We start from the raw sequence: 19,050 nt of genomic DNA, 5'->3' as shown, positions 1-19,050 counted from the left end.
TTTTGAGGCTGTTTATTGTCAATTAGAAAGTGCCAATCTGATCGAGTATTTTCCTTCACCTTGAATTATGACCATTGTATACAAAAGACAACTGTTTCATTTCCATTAATTAATTCTAGTGCTTGAAATCTAGACTTGAGAAAGAGTTGTCAAAAAAGAATCACAATTTTGAAGTAAAATCTAAAACAGACAAACTTATCTACCATGTATTTTTAAAGGCTGGAGTTGTGGATTGTTGGGGGGAGTGGAACTGTAACCATCTGGCACTATTAATATCAATATCAAGGTGATCAAATGTCCAATAGGCTGCCAAACCAGAATGTTTTGAAATACCTGACGGGAAATAAAGCATAATAAGGAGGTCCAAAATGTGAAGACTCTCAATTATGCCAGACGAGTTTCTTTGTTCTGTGCTAATATCTAAAACCGTATTTCTTTTTATGTTTTCCTTCTAATTTACCAAGTACATAACAAATGAGTATCAATCATCTTTTTATTATGAAATTATTTTAAGTTTATATCAAATTCTAGTGTAAGGTTTTGTCCAACAAGAAAAGCAGTAGAGTAGTAAATCATAAGATATTATGATGATACCCAATTACACATTTTGCTGACGTCCAAATAAATGCCAAACTAACCTATTTTACACATTTACTTCTAGAAACAAAACTAAAACTACATTATAACTTAATCTTAGAAATAGTTTGATATTGCATAGTTTGGCAGTAGTTCCCCCAAAAATTAATTTTCTATTTATTTAACTTCAAATGTATTTTTTACATAATGTATGTCCATTGAATCAAGGATTTGACTGTTAAATGGAGATTTTACTGCAAATAATGTCATTTATGTGAATTATATAGTTTTGCAAAGGCATAAAATTCATTCTTATAACTTGGATTAACAAATCTTCCTTCCTTTTTCTAAAAGGATGCTAATTTAGAATATCCCAAAGGTGCTTTTTCAAAAGACAACTGGACTTCGTTTTCCCTTGAAAATGTTTTGCTTCTCATTCAAGAAGCTTCTTCAACTCTGACAACCTGGACAACTGACAATCTCTATAGACATTCAGAATACTAATGTTGAATGGACAAAGTTCCAAGATTGCATGGTTTGTTTTAAACAATCCAACATAATTGTGAAATCCCTGGCTAAAGTGGTGGACTAAAGAGGCATACCTGCTTGGAGTTGGAAGGAAACATCATAGATTAGAGTAGTGAAACCTTATCTACTAGTTCCCAAGGGAATGCAGCTACATTGGTGAGATTCTTGTGAAAAAGATGACCAACAACAAAGAAACTGCTTTGGCCTATTTACAAAGTTGTTCTGGTTCCTTGAAACTGACATAATTGTTTAAATACTATAAAATATTGAATTACAATTGAAAAAATATGCTTAATATAGTACTTTTGAACTCAGCTTGAAAGTTGTGTAATTTTCAAAATACAAATATTGGCTAACCTAAATAATCAAAGAAATTGGGAAAAGTGATTGCAATTATGCAGCTGCGTATAATAACTATTAGTAATAATTAAACAATCAAATCAATTATTCTAATTAAAAGGCAAATAATATAGTACTTTCTTCTTTCTAACAATTATGGACACATCTGTGTTTGCATGCTCTTCTATGTTGTGATTCAAAATTCCTGAAAATGACAGTTTACATCTATTCTAGATCTGCTTTTTGACATACATACACACATACACACACACACGCACACACACACACACACAAAATGACAAAGCTTATTTTTTTGTTGCAATGGTCCTTAGCAATATGAATAACAGAATATATGATATGTTCTAAAAATGTTATAGCATAACTAAAACAGATAATGGAACACAGCCTCCCAACAGAGTATATATAGCCTTTCTGATATATTTAAAAACTCCTTTTTACAGAAGTTTTTAAGGTATTTTCACAGTCTTCCAGAAAAGTGGCAGTTTATTGTTGGATAATCAGATACATTTTCAAAAAACTTTGTCCTGATTTATGATATTCCAGTGCAAAAGCCATTACTGTCTTTCAGTTTCCTCTTATGTTTGTGGTTTCCTTTCTTGAACTTTTATCTGAAACAAATCGCTCTAGCTATGTTCCTTCACATGCAGCAAACTTATGCTTGTAGTCTACAGAAATTTACCACTATTTTTATTTATACACAAACTTTGTGGTTGCATTTGTAGTTATATAATTAAGCAATTAATCCAGTCTAGGTCACTTCCTTTACATTTTATGAGTTGGTATTTTGATCATAATTGTTCACAGGATTTTTCCCCTCATTTTCAGATGCACATTTTGCCCTTCATGTTAATTCATAACTGATCACCTGCAAGACAACTACTTAGTCTGTATGGATTGAAAAATCTAGTATAGATAAGTGCTTCTGGAGACACAACCCCAAACTCTGCCCACTGAAAAAGCTTGTTAATGGGTCCCACATGACACAGCTCTCCGTTTTTAGTATCATATATACATGATGCAGCCATTATAATTTCACTTAGAGCTAACTGTCCAGTAGCTTATAAGGTTTTGTTTTTATTTTCGTTCTGACATGGAGGCAAAATTTTATAATATAATCATATAACAGAATAAAGCATCTGAGAAGAAAAGAATGAGCAAATGACAGTAAAAGAAAAAGTCCTCATAAGAAACTGCAAACTTGTTCTTTTTGAACATTTACCAATTTGCTTAAATGTGCTTTGTAAGCAATGATAACTTGTCATTTTATCATTGATCTGTCCTTCTGTCTTGGAGGGATTCATTAAATAATGCATGCACCTCTGCGAATTACCCTTTTTCACTCTAGCATCCCCAGACCATTAGCCAAATATAGCAACATGAGCATCTTTCAACCCATAGAAACCCTTTGGCTTTCATTTAATTAAATTATCCCATTATGAAAACTCTTATAATGAGATTAAATTTAATTATTTAGTAGACACTTATTTGCACTAGGGAGCCTATCAATTATGCATGGGTGTGCTAAACATTTTTCAATCCATCACCTTTTTTTTTCAACGAAGGTGCAATTTATTAACTGCAACTCAAGTACGATGACAGTGAATATTCCTCAATGTGCTACAGATTGTTACAAATACAACGTGGAACTTCCTATAAGAAAATGGTGATTATTATTTTTATAGATGTGAACAATTTTGTTTAGTCCATTCATATGCATATGTAGTGAAGGAATGGATTGAAATCAAAAAGTATAATTAATATGATTAATGATGGTGAAAACTTGAGAGCATTCCTAAAGAATAGAAAGATGAGATCTGAATGTGAGATAGGCCATGTCTAGAATGGACCTTAGATAAAAATAGGCATGGAAGAAAAAAATAGGAGGAACAAGAATAAATGTAGAACAACTTCAAGAAGAGAAAGTATGAACGTGGAAAATACAGTAGATTAATCAGCCAATAAAAGGCAAAGAAAAGGGATATAAAGAAGAAAGACACAGAAGCCAGTTGGAGCAGAATGAGATGTTTCTATATCACTATATAGGAATTTATAATGAAGTCTGGCTTTGAGAAATAAGAGAGGGTGAAATGATTGCTGAGTTCTGAGAAGTAGAAAGCACAAGAAACTGTTTCAAAACAGCCCATCTTGGATTTGTTATCCTTATAAAGAAACAGTACGGCAGTCAGCCTTTCAAGATTCTGTTAATATACTCTACAACAGGGGTGTAATCACATGATGCTTTGTGACTTTTTTCCCTTTTGCTAAACTGAGGGTGAGCGTGGCCAGTGTGTGATCAGTGCTTGTGTAATGCTTGAGGAAAAGAGCTTATGGATAAAAATATAAATATGAGAGAGTAACTGTCTTCTCTGTCCCCAGTTTACACAGACACAACCAGCCTCTACTACCAAACTCAATAGCAGTTATAGTTGCACTTCTTGTCCTTGACTTATAATCACAATTTAGCCCAAATTTTCTGTTGCTAAGATAAGTGAACAGACAGTTAAGTGAATTTTGCCCAATTTTATGACCTTTCTTGCCACAGATGTTAAGTGAATCATTGCAGTTATTAAGTGAATCTGTCTTCCCCACTAACTTTGCTTGTCAGAAAGTCACCAAAGGGGATCGCCTGACCCCATGACACTACAACTGTCATAAATAGAAGCCAGTTGCCAAGAACCTGAATTTGGATCATGGGCTCATGGAGATACTGCAACAGTTGTGTGAGTGAAAAACGGTCACAAGTCACTTTTTAGTGCCATTCTAACTTTTAAAAGTCACTAAATGAACTGTTATAAGTCAAAGACTACCTGTATGTGTAACAGCTGCAAGTTAAAACTTTTGACATGGAAACCATAGGTATCAAAGCTGATTTCCCCCAGAGACCAGAATTCTCTCAACTTCAGAGAGGGTCCAAAAATAATTTCCAATACAAAGTTCCAAGTAATCCAACACAGCATACTGATAAACTTGTACATAGGGAAGTAGAACATTATTTGTCACGTGTTGCCTTTTTTATAGCTCTGACTTGATTCATTTCTTAAATGAACCCCACTTCTTTTTTTCTTTGCACAGTAAAGCTTGTTTCTTTCAAGCTTGACCATCTTCTCGTTATTTACAACATGTTGCTGGCTCAGGATTTTGCCTAAGGCAATAGCTCAGTCCATATTTACTTATTTATTAATCAAATGTGCCCATCTTATGTATTTATGTTTTCTTCAATTTTACACTGAGTGCACTTCTGTTCATTCTTGTGGTATTCATGGATACTCATTCCAGACAAGTTCTTTAGCTTCTGAATCTGAAGACTCTCACTGTTTCCTATCATTCTGCTACAAAAATCAGGATTAGAGAAAGTGATGGTTCAACCGGCTGCAAGAAGAAGAAAAAACCCAGTCAAATCAGGCAAGCAAACAGTAAAGCAGTATTAAATGTTAATCCTTAATTAACATTTAAACAGTGTTTTCAATTAAACAATTAATTGATTCTATATTTTATTAGGATGTTTTTGTGAAAGCTTTGATCTTTCTGGAGGCAACATAACATAAAACTTCAATTAACAATTAACAATTAACAACAAGGACAATTCTTCTTTTGAGGTGATAGTATTGCTGGGCATAGAGGAACCCAATATTTGTTCCTGGAGGCAATCTTGCTGATCTCTTCCTTCTGCCAGCAGCTTGTTGAAAGTACAATTTGGAGCTACAAATCTGCCTCCTAAAGAAAATGAGGTTCTTTCTCTCTTATGTACCACTCTCTGCAACCAATTATCTCCAGCCCTTTGTTCTGTAATTATGACCACAGTTCATGTGATTTATATGATCGGAAGACAAACGAGGCAATAAATGTTAGAAGCAGGGGATTGAAAATGCTATTTCAAAATTCCAAGTTTTCAAAAAATACTCAAAGTAATCCAGCTCTAGAGCTTATAGTGCCATAAAGGGCACTTAAAGGGTATGTGTCACTAATAAAACACATACACACAAAAAGTATAGTGCAATACCGATAGCAAAATCTTTAAATATCTGACGTAATGTCTTTATTATAAAAATGAGGATAGAGCAATATGGTCTAAATTTGGTCTAAATTTAATCCTTGATTAAACATTAGGATAGTTATGTGCTAATACTATACGGCTCTTTTTCAGTTTTAATATTTTAATCATAACCATGTATTATTTTTCAAATAATAAGTCACACAATATTTTTTTATTCTATTCAATGTTGGTACTTATTCTAGTAAAATCCATTTCTGGTCTACCATTAATTTATTCTCAGGTAAGGATATGCAAAATTATGTTATGTTGACTTCAAATAAAGTTCATTGCCTATTTATTGTTACAAAATGAATATATTGTAGCAGTCACTTTACTCTGACTAGAATATATGCAAGGTAATTCATAACAATACAATAAAAACATAAAATTATGCATAATTTTCCAGAAGAAACATATTCAAACCAATGGATGCCATCCTTTGAATCCAAGATCTCTGACACTCATATTTGTGTTTTTCCATTGAATAATGATCCTGATAATCTAGGCAAGAGTCATTGCTGAAGCAAATAACATTGAAATGGGCCATTGAGCCTGCTAGTAGAAACTGAACTATCATACAAAACATATTAAAAATTAATCCAATATATAACCTCATCTGATACTGAGATTTACACTGAAAAGTATAGGCCCATATAGATACTGAGCAATATAAGGGACTAGATAAGTATTGTGTCATATTTTGGGTTAACTCCCAAGCTGGACTTGTGAAATATCACTCTCTAAGGACCAGAGGAATCAACTGAATCATACTTGTATTGTCTATCTGTAAATTTAGTCATATAGCAGTCTGTATTTTTTAAGCCTGTGTTCATGTCCCAAAGGAAATGGAGAATTAATTCCAACAGAAAATAACTAGAATTTGATATGGGTTTATATCTTCTGGGGCCTCAGCATCAAAGAAGATTGTTCCCTTGCACCCTAAACATCAATTCCAACAAGAGTAAATAAAAGTGAAAAAGGCCATTCCATCAGGAAATATGTATGTAGATGTTTGCTTTCTGTTCATTTTTGTATAACTTTGGCCTTATTTATATGAGCAAATCCAGAGAACTCTGCTTACCAGATAAGTTCTGACCTGTTCAATCAACAATTTCCGGCAAATTATTTCAAACTGTATCTCTATTTCACAGGATTATGAAAAGAATTGCCATGAGTAGTGAGTTATTGCTCAGGGAGTTATCCCTTTGTGATCCTTTCACATCATCCCTTTATATTGCTGAAATATGAAAATGATAGCATGTCTCCTGTCCCTAATATATAAAAATAAAAAATCACCCTATGATCCCTTGGCTACTGAACCACCTGCTTAAAGTGTATTTACCTTCTAACAGTTTTAGGGTCAGTAAGATGAGTTATAAAAGTGGAACGGAGAGCATGAGCTGGGAGAAGTGACCAATATAACTTCACACACAATAGTTTTAGCAGGTTTTTTGATACATTCTGAGAACTCTAGCTTTTCTTAAAAGTGATTAGATTTTTCATACTATTTTTCTAGATTTTTCTTCAGCTTTTTAAGCTCAGGGGTAGCAAAAAAGCATTCTGCTATTTTTATGATACGTTATGATAATGAAAATAAAACAGCCCATTAGTAATGAAGAGGTAGTAAACAACCGTTCTTCCTTCTTAAAAGATCCATTCATAGCAACATGTCGGTCTAAAATGCTCATACTATATTTGATCAAAAATTGATGTCTACAATATAATCTATGAATTAATTATAGAAGAAAATGATCACTTAGCTGATGTGGTTAAAACCTTGTGTGTGTAGGGTAACGAGGGATTTGTATGCCAGTAGCTCAATATTCAAATTTTAAATACTGCATTATGAAACATGGCAGGATAATAATTGATGAACCTTGTTATCTTTTTTAAAAACAGTGATATTCAGTTAAGAATTAGGATATAGGTTTAAACAGACTGGATTCTTTATTCCTTTTACAAGATGAAATAATGGCATTTTTCTATACTGTTCAGATATGACTGTAGTTCTGTGTGTCATATTGTAAAAATATCATTGACAGACTGAAATGTAGCCATGGAACAAAAACAATGATAGTTCTGTATCTAAACACCAAGTCTTAGGAGGAAATCTAGAGTTAGGTTTATTTCTTATGTCTACAAATTAATTTGCGGTACCAGGTAGTCAAATTATTTTATTATTACATTCATTAAATAATGTTTAGTCTGTTTGGAATAGACTTGAATTCCTCCCTAAATATGCAAGTGCGTAGTCTAAGGATGCTTCTTATAAGATTTAATTGAACGTTTTTATACTTATGTACTCTTTATGAGACAGGGCAACAGTTTTGTACTAGTTTAAAATAGCAAGGTTCTCAGCTCCCAGGTAGCAAGACTTTTACCTTAAATGATAGGAATAACTATTAAACAGAATGTCAATCAATCAAGTTATTATTTTTTTAAGGGGACTAAATTGAAATGGATGAAGTTCAAGGAAAGAATGATATTTTTTCAGATTCAGCAATGTTCCATGTGAAAGGCAAATGTTATAACTGTTGCAGCACTGTTCTGAAAAGTCATACTGAAAGATATTAAGAGTCCAAATGAAACAAACAAAATGTTAAAAAGTTATGATATTTATGTAGTTACTTACCAATAATGTCTAAATTATATTAAAGAAACCAAAATATCTTTATAATTCACAAAGCATGTCACAACTTTGGAACACCCCTAATATTGGTCATAACTTGGAAATTAAAAATTTTAAAAATTGACACGCCCTCAGAGTCCATAGCAACCATGGAACCAGTTAAGGGGGCAATCTACCTCCGTAAAGTAGCCAAAGTGAAGGAATTGGCTTAAAAAAAAACAGGTAAAACAGCAGCGCCACTTTATGCAACTGAAACAGGAAAACAATACTTAGAAAATGCAGCGGAAAAACACCCTTAGAGGTAGCTTTGTCAGTGGGTGAAGGGTGAGTACAGAATGACATTACCATTCTGAAACAGTTGGGCATCAGTAGAGGTGCAAACAGGTAGTGCAAGATAAATGCAAAGTCAGAATAACCTGAAACCAGATTAGTGTGTTACTGAAACAAAGGACAGGTGGAAAGTATTCTTCTTCCAAAAAGAATAGTTTCAACACTTCTGAAAAACATAGATAGTATTTAAAAGGCACAAGAATTTAAACCTTAATATCACTATAAATAGGGTTTGCATCTGATATAGAACAAGTATACAATTATTTTTCAATGGCTTCATTTTTTTAAAACACTAAATTTGCTTATCAGAGATTTGCATCCTTGAATGCCTGCTTGTGCCTGTTTTGTGGTGCATTGCTTTTGAGAAAAGCCTGACAATCAGGTTTTTCCAGTAGCAGAAGCTGTGTTTGGTGCAAAATGCTACAGAAAAACTGCCAACAGGTAGGCAATATCACCAATCATAAGATCTACGCTGGATGTCAACTGTTTGTTCAATTATTAAATTTAAGATGTTGTTCATAACTTTAAAAGTTTTAAATAGCTTGGGGTTAGGTCATTGAAGATATAATTATTAAATTTCAATTATTAAATTTAAGATGTTGGTCAAAACTTTAAAAGTTTTAAATAGCTTGGGGTTAGGTCATTGAAGATACAACCAGTTTCTTAATTAATCTGGTAATTAAGATCAATATAAGCAATTCTTTGAGAACACTTCTAGTTACAAAGGCCAATTTATTGTACTTACAGGAAAATGGCCTTCTCATGTATGGGTTCCAAAATGTGAAATCTCTTCTCATGACACATCAGAAAGGAATTTAAGACACACTTCTTTATTCTGGTTTTTAAGAATTGTTAATAGTTGATGTTAACAATATTTATATTGTTTAATGTTAAATAATGTCATTTATTGCATTTTGTACTGTTATTTTGACGCAAACTGTATATACTAGGTTCTGGATTCTTTTGATGCCAGAACAAAACAAGAAATTGAACAAGTCTCTTAAAAAGAATATTGTTATAAAAGTATACATAATAAAGATATCTTAGACACAGACAAAGATGTATAACATGAAGAGATATATGTTTTTTTCCTTATTCCCGTGGGTTATTTTTATCTTGTGTTTCCTGCCTATCCGGTTATGTTTTATTTATCATTCTATACTCCAGTTATGTATAGTTCTTAATACTAAATACACTACTTTGTAATATTTTTCTACTGTATTTGTTTATTTAAACAATAGTTTATTTACCCAAACTCTTTTCCTTTTAATTTTTTTTTAAATCGTTCTACTTGAACAATTTTCCCTTAGTCCTTTCCAATGATTTGCATGGCCCCAAAATATTGGGTATTGCCTCTCCCTTGTTTCTTGAAGGCCCTAGCTGCTGTTGACAAGGAATTGGCTTTCTTGAAAATTGGTGGTTGTGACTTCCTCAGGATTCCTTCCATTTCTTCACCTTGCAGTTCTTGGCCTTTAGGGTTCTGTGCTGTTTGAATATTCTCCTTTTCCACCACCATTTCTGTGTTATGGAATTCCTGAAGTTGCAACTGGTATTATGGGGCAGTTTGTACTTCTGGATCTGCTAGTAAGCTTCTCTTACCAGGAATGTTCTTCTTTCTGAGATAATTATTCAGCTGCAGCTTCCTCCCCTTCCCAAGGTGTTATTGAAGTTCTCAGTGTGGCTTCAGCTCCTATTTATGGATTGATTATACAGTATATATTTATATAGCTGGACATCTCACATTTGCAAATCTGTGTAGTGCACACAGGATTAAAATCAGTAAAAGAGATCGCAATGCACAATACCAAAAGTATAAAGAATATCAGCAAAAGAGAACACAATAACAAAAATTTAAGGAAAGTAACAATGGCAGAAAAAAATCATAAGACAAGGTCATAAGAAAGACAAACATAGTGACAGAATAAACTAACCTCAACCCCTCATGCCCAAAGACTTCCAGAATATTATCAGGTTCAAGATTCACAAATCTCAGGTGGGAATGGTGTTCTAGGAGGGACTGCAGCCCAGAAGACATGCTTCCTCAGTCCTATTAGGTGTCATTTTTAAGAGATGGGAACTTCTTCATCCTTCCTTTTTATTGCTGCTTAACTGGGGTGGAATTCAAAAATCCCAACAACCAGTTCTCTGCCCAGTTGCTGGGTGGGCGTGGCAATGGTGGGTATAGCCTACCGGAATTTCCGGGAGGGCTATTTTTCACCTTGCCCAGAGTCCAGAGGCTTTCTTCAGGCCTCTGGGAGGGCGAAAATGGCCTCCCCCAGACTCTGGAATTGGAAACAGGCCCACTTCCAGACATCTGGAACTTCTGGGAGGGCTGTTTTTTGCCCTCCAGAGCCTCCACACAGACGCTGCACTTACCTGCATCCAAAATGGGCTGTGTGAAGTCTCCTGGGAGGGGTGGGAGGCACCAGCCAGTCGGTTCAACTACCAGTTTGGTGAACCAGATGTAAATTTAACATCCAGTTTGCCTGAACTGGCCTGAACTGGCTGAATCCCACCCCTACTACTTAATGTTCCAGGGCCAAAGATCTGCAAAGTTGTTCAGCTCAATTCTGTTTCTTTCTCTCTTTTGGGGGTCACCTTTCTATGGTGTTTCTTTCTGAAGGTCTGTCTGCCAACTTATGCTTCTTCTGCTGAATTCTGACTTTAACTGCTTATTCCTATATTCCATGTTTTTATAATTAGTTGCTATAATATCCATCACAAGTGTAATAGTACCTGGGGTAATTTCATCTTTCAGCTTCTCAAATAAATAATAGTGTATTGTGTAAAACAAAATTACAAAAATATTCTTAAATAAGTTTTACATTTAAAATTGTACATATATAAGAGTATTTTAGTAATCCCTTCCCCCACTATAGCCTCTATAGCCGCTATAGCCTCTGTCAGGAACAACTTAATCTCTGATTGACAGGGAAAAATGATTGACTGTCTGATTAGCTCTCAGCTAATTGGAGTTCTATTAATAAGCCAGCAGTATTTGACATGATAGTTGCATGTGATTATCACTTTACAGTAACTTCTTTTCCTGAAACTAACATCAATCTTAGGCAATCACTATTCCATACAGTGATATATTTTGTTTTAGAGAAATTGTTTTAATTTTCAAATTCAGTCTCATTTGTTTATAATACTGTACTGAAGACAAAATTTCCTGAGATTTATATAATGTTTCCTGAATTAATTTTGATGAAAAGATAACCAACATTTTCAATACTTATGGTGAAACTTTATTTAATTTTACATACATATGGAGTTCCTGATTGGGCTTAACACAAATATTTGGAAACTGTTTTCACATTAGATAAGAAATGTGCTTAACTATTAATTACTGTGTTCAATTGTTATTAACTTGAAAGTGTCTAAAGCCCAATAATAGTTAAAACTTTATTTGTATCTTGTCTAAAAAAGGTATCTCTTCTGAGTATTAGATAAGCAAACCAAAGCTGCCTATATACAGTTTGGGTTTTCTTAACTTCAAGAGCATAAACTCAAATTCAGTAGCATGAAGCAACTCTGTTTCCTGCAACTATCAGCCTGAGTAAACTTTAAATTTTATAACATTGAAAAAAGCCTGTCCAGATTGCATAGTTATTGACATTGCTTCATAATATCTAGAATACGGGTGCTCTTTCGTGTGTTTCCAATAGCAATGTGATTACAGAGTTCTGTGGATTAAGTTACCAGAGACTTTGAATTCTGACCTTCAGTCTAAAACAGCTTTAGAGGTTACTCTTTTTCCGATTTGTGAGACTGCAGAAAAGGAGCTCATGCTCCTGAAAGGAAGGGGGAGGTCAGAATCTTTGAAACTGCTAGATTCCCTGCTCATATCGCTTCTGCTAATATAACTGCCTGGGCTTTAAGTACTTCTAAAAGTAAAATAGGAAATTCTGTGTCTATCATTATTACTTTGATTCTAATCTCTTATCCTGCCTGGTTTGAAAGTGATGAGTGCAATATATGGCACACTAGTCAAAACCTATACATAGCACAAAATTAAATATATTGTGTGAAGGATCCAAACAAGTCATGTTAATTAACTAAAGTTAACTTATGTTAGGTAGGTCTGTTTATGGAGTGGGCTTTCTTTTTTGAATCGATGTTCTGTTTTGATACCACCATTACAAACCCAATACAATCCAAACATTCCTAATACAGTGGAGCCTCAGGGGCGGGGGCAGCACTTTAATCCGTTCCCAGACTCTGGTCGCAACCCAGTTTGGTTGTGTCCAGAAGCATGATCGATAAAAAAAATGGAGCCGAAGGGGAAACTGGTGCAGAAAGGGAATCTTTCTGCACTGATTTTGTTCTCCACCCAATATTTGAATCGATCTGGTCATGAACAGGAGTGTTCGCAACCCAAAATTCCACTGTATATCTAACTGATTTGAATTCAACAAATTAATCATACTTGAATTCTTTCTTTTACATAGGTCACAGAAGTGCTTAACAACAGATGTAATCCATGCTACATTGAAAAAAAGCAGTGGTGAAATTCTCAATGATGTACTATAGATACTACTGTGAGAAACAGAGCTCAGATTGTAAATGCTGGGTCTGGACTGCTTCCAATGATCAGGACTCCAAACCAAAATAATAGAAAATAATTGTAAAACAAAACAAGGTTATTGCGATGTATTTATGTGGATGCAGTTTGAGAGCCAGTTTGGCCTAGTGGTTAAGGGACCAAGCTAGAAACCAGGACAAGGGTCCCATTTTAGGTATGAAAGCCACCTGAATGACTTTGGGGCTGTTATGCTCTCTCAACCCACAATGCCATGCTTGGGCAACTAATGTGGATACAATGCTTGCAGATAATGAAATATGGGGATTTGTTTAATGAATTGAAAAGAAAACAAAGGACATATTTTATACAGTAACACATTGCAGATATACAGATGGAGATAATAGGTGGGGGTGAGTCATATGAGATGATGCCGTTGAAGCAGCCCGTTTGAATGAATTCAGACATGTTATATGAAGACCTAGCTCTCTGGAAAGGCTCTCCTACTAGGGAAGGTGGAAGGAAAGAGCAGAAGAGAATGACTAGCAGCAAAGTGGACAGACTCAGTTACAGTGGCAATGAGTACACCATTAGAAAGCCTGAAAGAACAGATTAGGGATAGATTGCCATGGAAAAAATCTATTTGTACGGTGGCTAGGACTCAAAAACTACTTGATGGCACATAATTAATTAATGAATATTATTAGGGGATTGAACTAAGAAAAGGGAAGACCTCATAATGGCAGCTTATTTGGTGCCGTGGCCAATTATTCTTAGCCAAATCACTGCCAAATGCATTTATAAGGTTCTATTGTGAGTAAAAATATCTGGAGGGAGTAGTACTGTTACATTGCCCTGAGCTCATAGAGAAAAAGATTGGATGAAATCTAATAAATAGTAACTGGAATTAAAGGTTTTACATTCTGTTTTAGCTTGAAGGACAATAAAGCACTTGCTTTTATCTTTCTCACTGAAATCAATGGCTGAGATCTATTTTAAATGTTCTTAGGAATTCATAAGAGCTCATTCACTGCTAGCTGTACCATACCATATTAAAGATGAAATGTGTTTTTTATTTTTACTTTGGAGTATTTTAAAAGACTTCAGCACTTTCTAATCACATGAATGCTAATCTTTGTCTATTTCATAAAAGTCCATGAACTGTCTCATAATTACAATTTGGTTGTTGTACATTTAAATATACACCCATAATTATGATCAGTCATTAAAAACTATTATTGTATGTGTTGAGTGGTTTATTAAAATGAATTATTGACAATTTATCTGGGAAATGACCCTGATATTAGCTATTATCTCTCTTAGTTTAGGCAGTACCATATATTATTATTTTTTCTATACATCTTTGTGCACAATGTTTTGCAGAAGACCAATTAAGTTCCTGTGCCATTTTATCTTGATCTTCTGGGCAATAAAGTGTAGAAGCTGCTTGTTTCATATCTTTTAAAACTCAGAGGAATTATGCATGAGAAAGAAACTAATTTTAAGAGCTAGAAGTTCTAAATCTTATTTTACTATTTGTTACATATCAGGATAACTGAAATGTTATTTTGGAAAAAAAAATATTTTAAAAGTTCTTGATAGATAAAATTGCATTACACATATAGTGCCTATAGACTCCAATAGAGTATGACTTCAATGTAACATGATGTTATAGAATCACCCAGACAAAAGTAGTGGCTTTCTTAGTTTCAAATGGCTAGGATTGAAAATATGACTAGGTTATGAATACATAATTCAAGATAATGTCAGGCACCTTTTATCTCAGTAAGCTTCATTAAACAAATGAAGGATGCTTAACAAGTATCAGGAATGAGATCTAAATGATATATGTGGATCCATCATTTCATATTTACACTAAGTTTGTTGATGGCTTGTTATTCATATTTTTTCCTGATTGAATGTTCTTATTTTTAATTGAATGCAAGCCATTTGAAAGTACTTTGAAGAGAAAGGAAGAAAAAATATAACTAATCAGCCAATCAATTTATATAAGGAATTTGCCTCCTGATTCTGTTCTAAAAGTAACTATAACAATAAGGACTTGGGGTCTTTGGAAGGAGCCAAAAGTTCACTCTGCAAAGATATGAGTAAGATTTGTAATCGATTCATTTTTTTTTCTTTATAAATATTCATTAAATTGTTTTTGCTATTTGCATTGAAAACAGTGGAAAGAGCTTGAGAGTTCAATAAAATCTAGTGGAAATGAAAGAAAATATTCTTATTATCCAAGCAATATGTTGAACATTTATTTCTTAAAATTTGGGTTTCAGATGCCACTGTTTTTACAACATCCCATGTGGTTAACAATAATATCTATTGAATTTGGCCAGAATGTATGGGTAATATCATTCAAATTGAGCTTTCTGAATATCAAACATAAGTCCTGAAATTTATACATTCCTTCATAACTGGAGTAAATGAAACTTGAGATTTTAAAAAGCTAAAGAGAAATAGATTTGTCCTCTAATTTTGTCTGCTTGTTTACTGAGGGTTCTTAAACTATCATCTGAATTTTAAAAATATATGTATTGATATGTGCCTATTTCTGTTACTATGCCTAGAATGAATTGCTTAATCAATTTAGGATCCAATAGAATTGAGATAACACTGAAATTAAAATAATTTTCTTAATCGTTATCTTCAGATTTTGATCTGGTATATATTTTTATCAGAGCTTCCAAGTACTGCATCCGCTTGGCATACTGGCAGTATGTCAGTTCCATATATATCCTGTGCAAATTCACAAACAGAAGCATCGTTTCGAAACTTCACAGCATTTCAGAAGTAGTTTTGTAATACATCACTAAGGACAGCTGTTCAAAAATATTTCATTGAATACAGTACTGCCAATGCTTGAATGTGCCTAAACTAGCTTGTATATGAACTTATATTTTAAGGAAAGAAAGAGTACCCTCTTAATACTTCTTCTAATATTTTTTGTGTGTTGACAAAATAAATATTATAGACCATGCCATAATATATCGTAATATTTCCAAATATATACATTATTGCTAGTGCAACATCTGCATCCCAGCAAATGATTCCCATTCAGTATTAAATAAAGCTGCTTGTAAAGTAAATTGCTATTTTAAAAAATCAAAGATAGCAAGATATTATCTGAGGTTGCCTTATGCTAACCATCTCTGCCCTTTGTTTCAATATTTGAAATGTAAGAGATTCCAGATTGTTTGGCTTTGGACATCATAGGCAGAGATCTATATCCCAATATTCCATATACAGATTGGCAAGAATTCCAGACAGACCATTCTTTCTTCATCTCCAGAAGTTAACCTAGAGACCAGGCTGCATTGTCCCCTTCTGATATTTATAGTATTAGCAAACAAACAAAAAGCTTTTGGTTTAGTCCAGCAGCGTAGAATGACTTTTGAATTTTTAATAGCATTTTCTTGTACTGTATCATAGTGATACTTGCTGATTTGTTTACTCCAAAAAGATAATGTAAACTTTCCCAAAATATTTGAATGGAAATATACCATCCTATTGTTGTTTTATGGCATTCTGGGTTGTCCTTGGACGAAAGCAACTGTTTAAACATATTTAGAATAACTAGAGTGGGCCTATGCAAGTTTACCTCATAAACCAAAGCACTGGTTCATAAACTAAAGTCTGGTTCAACTGTTTTAATGGTCAAAGAAGTTCACTGAAGTATGATACCCTGGTTTTAAATACATCAAGTCACCCCCACTGATTTCAGTAGAATTTGCTCCCTAATACGTTATGCATAAGTACTATAATTTGAGAATGTGGATTGGATATTCAGTGACAAAGAGGAGGAGGAATCAATGAGAAGTAATAGTTAATACTCCTCCCACAAAAGAATAGTCAAATTATAAAAAGTCACTGTGCAAGAACTTCATCTACTATAAAGACAAGATGAAATCAAATACTCAAAAATTCTATTTCCTCAGATAATATTGTAGGTGGCTAACTGCTGAAAAGCACTGTACTAAAACAAATGTTAGCATAAAACACATTTTCTGATGCTACTACCAAATGTAACACTTTGTTAAAATCTAAAGCAGATAATTATTCCCAGATCCATATCCACCTGTCTTATTTGAGATAGCTTATATGTTAACCATTGTAAATATAAATGAATAAACATGATTTAAACACAGAGTACATAAAGTTATTATTGATTTGTAACACTGAAAAATGCAAAATGCCTAACTAATATTGTATTGTCATTGGTAAGATGACATTTTAAAGCATCTTCTAAAAGGATTTGGTTTCAATCTTACACTCACTTTCTTGGGTATAATTCTCAGTAAACTGAATTGCCCAGAATAGAATTGCACTGTTAAAAAGCGTTGTTAGCACAAGTCCAGTATTTGCCATACTGCCTCATATTCTTTTCTTGCCTTTTGGGAGAAAAAATCATTATTGTGTGTTTCAAAATAAACATAAAACCACTTTTTCCACTAAAGTTTTGTATTAACCATATACTTGTGAAATAAGACATTACTATACATATTACAAATTAATTAAATTACTTATGAAAAGAACTCCCAAAATAAGGAGCATTCTATGTCATCCTAAAAGTATTTTATTTAATGAAGTGTTTCAGTAACATTAAAATATTGCATATGATTTTATTGCCAGTGCAATTTAATATAACATTACAAATTCTACTTTGAACATATTTAAGAATTAAAAGAAGAGATATATTGTGAATATATGTGTCATGCCACAGAGGCAGACCTAACAGACATTTGTGGGTTTTGACCTTAACCTTCCATGTATGGAAATGTCTATCATGATTTTTTGCCTTCACTAAGCAACCAGAGTTCTGCTCAAGGCTGTCATGGCACAATTTCGTTGCCTTTTGGAAAGTTACCCACTGTATTGTTTTCTGAAAATATGTAAGCTGGACATTGCACAGTATTTTGTAAAGTATGTTGAGATTATAAGCTTGTATTTATAACAAACATTATTTGAAGCTAACTTTATACAGTATTTCAATATTCAACTGTGTACTCATGTTACTTCATGTGGCAATACATTCGGGCAAAACTATACCCTTCATTCAAAAACAGTTTTTACAGATATTTTAACATGTTTTAACAAACAATCTTTTTTTCTTTGGTAGTACATTAATTGTATTGGAATTGGAACAAGTATTAATTTAGAAATGGTTTTGCATTCTGAGATTGGTTAAAATAGCTCAAAGCAACATACATTAGCTATCTGGATTTTAGATACTGGTCTTATCTAAGAATTATTTCTAAAAATTGCCTCTAAATTCAACGTTAATGTTTAACATACGCAAAGGCAACTGTAATATTATTACAGTTAGAGTTATTCTGCAGAAAAAAATAAGTAGAAATAAGGATAATGCAGAATTACTCTCCCCGAAAAAAAGATTGAATCCAAAAAGAAGTATATTTAAATAATTCATTTTGCCCACCATCGTTTTAACCCCCGCATATAAACAGTTGAAAGATTGGTAGTTATTCTGTCAAATTGCTGGAGCTTGGCACGGGTCAGGGGTTTAGCGATTTGCCTTCTTGTTTGTTCTCTTTCGTATTTTTGCCTCTTTAAGGAATACCCAGGAAAAAAACTCCGATCCGTATCCAAACAAGTGCAGACGCGAAAGTTGATATTGCTGGATCGCTCTCTTTTTAGTTGTACTTAAAACAGATCTGGAGAGTGTCGCGAACGCTGTGCTGGGTCGCCTGCTTTGGGGATCGGGCCAAGGCTTTCAGTCCATCCACACCTCTCCCATCCCCCAGCTCCGCTCCGGGCTAAGGAGCCCGACGCCGGGCTAGCCCGCTTGGAAGGTGCACAGGGGGCTTTTCCGTGCCGCTTGCTCTGCGAAGCTCTACGTGGCTCGGTAGCGCCGGTGCCTCCGCAGCAGAAAGCCCGCCCGCCGGCCCGCTTCTTGACAGGGCGCGCTCAGCTGCATCTCTCCCCCCCCACCCCCGACACACAGCTGTTTATGCACATGCCGCAGGATCCTTCATTTGCATACCAAAATTGCTTGCCAGCAAAGGTGGCCTCCGACCAGCCAGCCCAAGGCTGACTTCGATT

The 19,050-nt window shown here is 34.1% G+C and overlaps 1 long non-coding RNA gene across 1 annotated transcript; it reads right to left on the bottom strand.

Annotated features, from left to right (window-relative positions):
- Positions 1-2,494: 2,494 nt before the first annotated feature.
- Positions 2,495-17,437, bottom strand: LOC148126402 (uncharacterized). Its single transcript, XR_015743232.1, has 2 exons — positions 17,268-17,437; positions 2,495-4,833 (listed from the first exon to the last, which is right to left on the bottom strand). It is a non-coding gene; the product is annotated as an uncharacterized LOC148126402 (long non-coding RNA).
- Between the last annotated feature and the right edge of the window lie 1,613 nt (positions 17,438-19,050).

Source organism: Pseudonaja textilis, chromosome 3 (genome assembly GCF_049901715.1).
Source record: "Pseudonaja textilis isolate UNSWEBS1 chromosome 3, rPseTex1.2, whole genome shotgun sequence".
Taxonomy (NCBI): Eukaryota; Metazoa; Chordata; class Lepidosauria; order Squamata; family Elapidae; genus Pseudonaja; species Pseudonaja textilis.
This window is presented reverse-complemented; position numbering and strand designations above follow the sequence as displayed.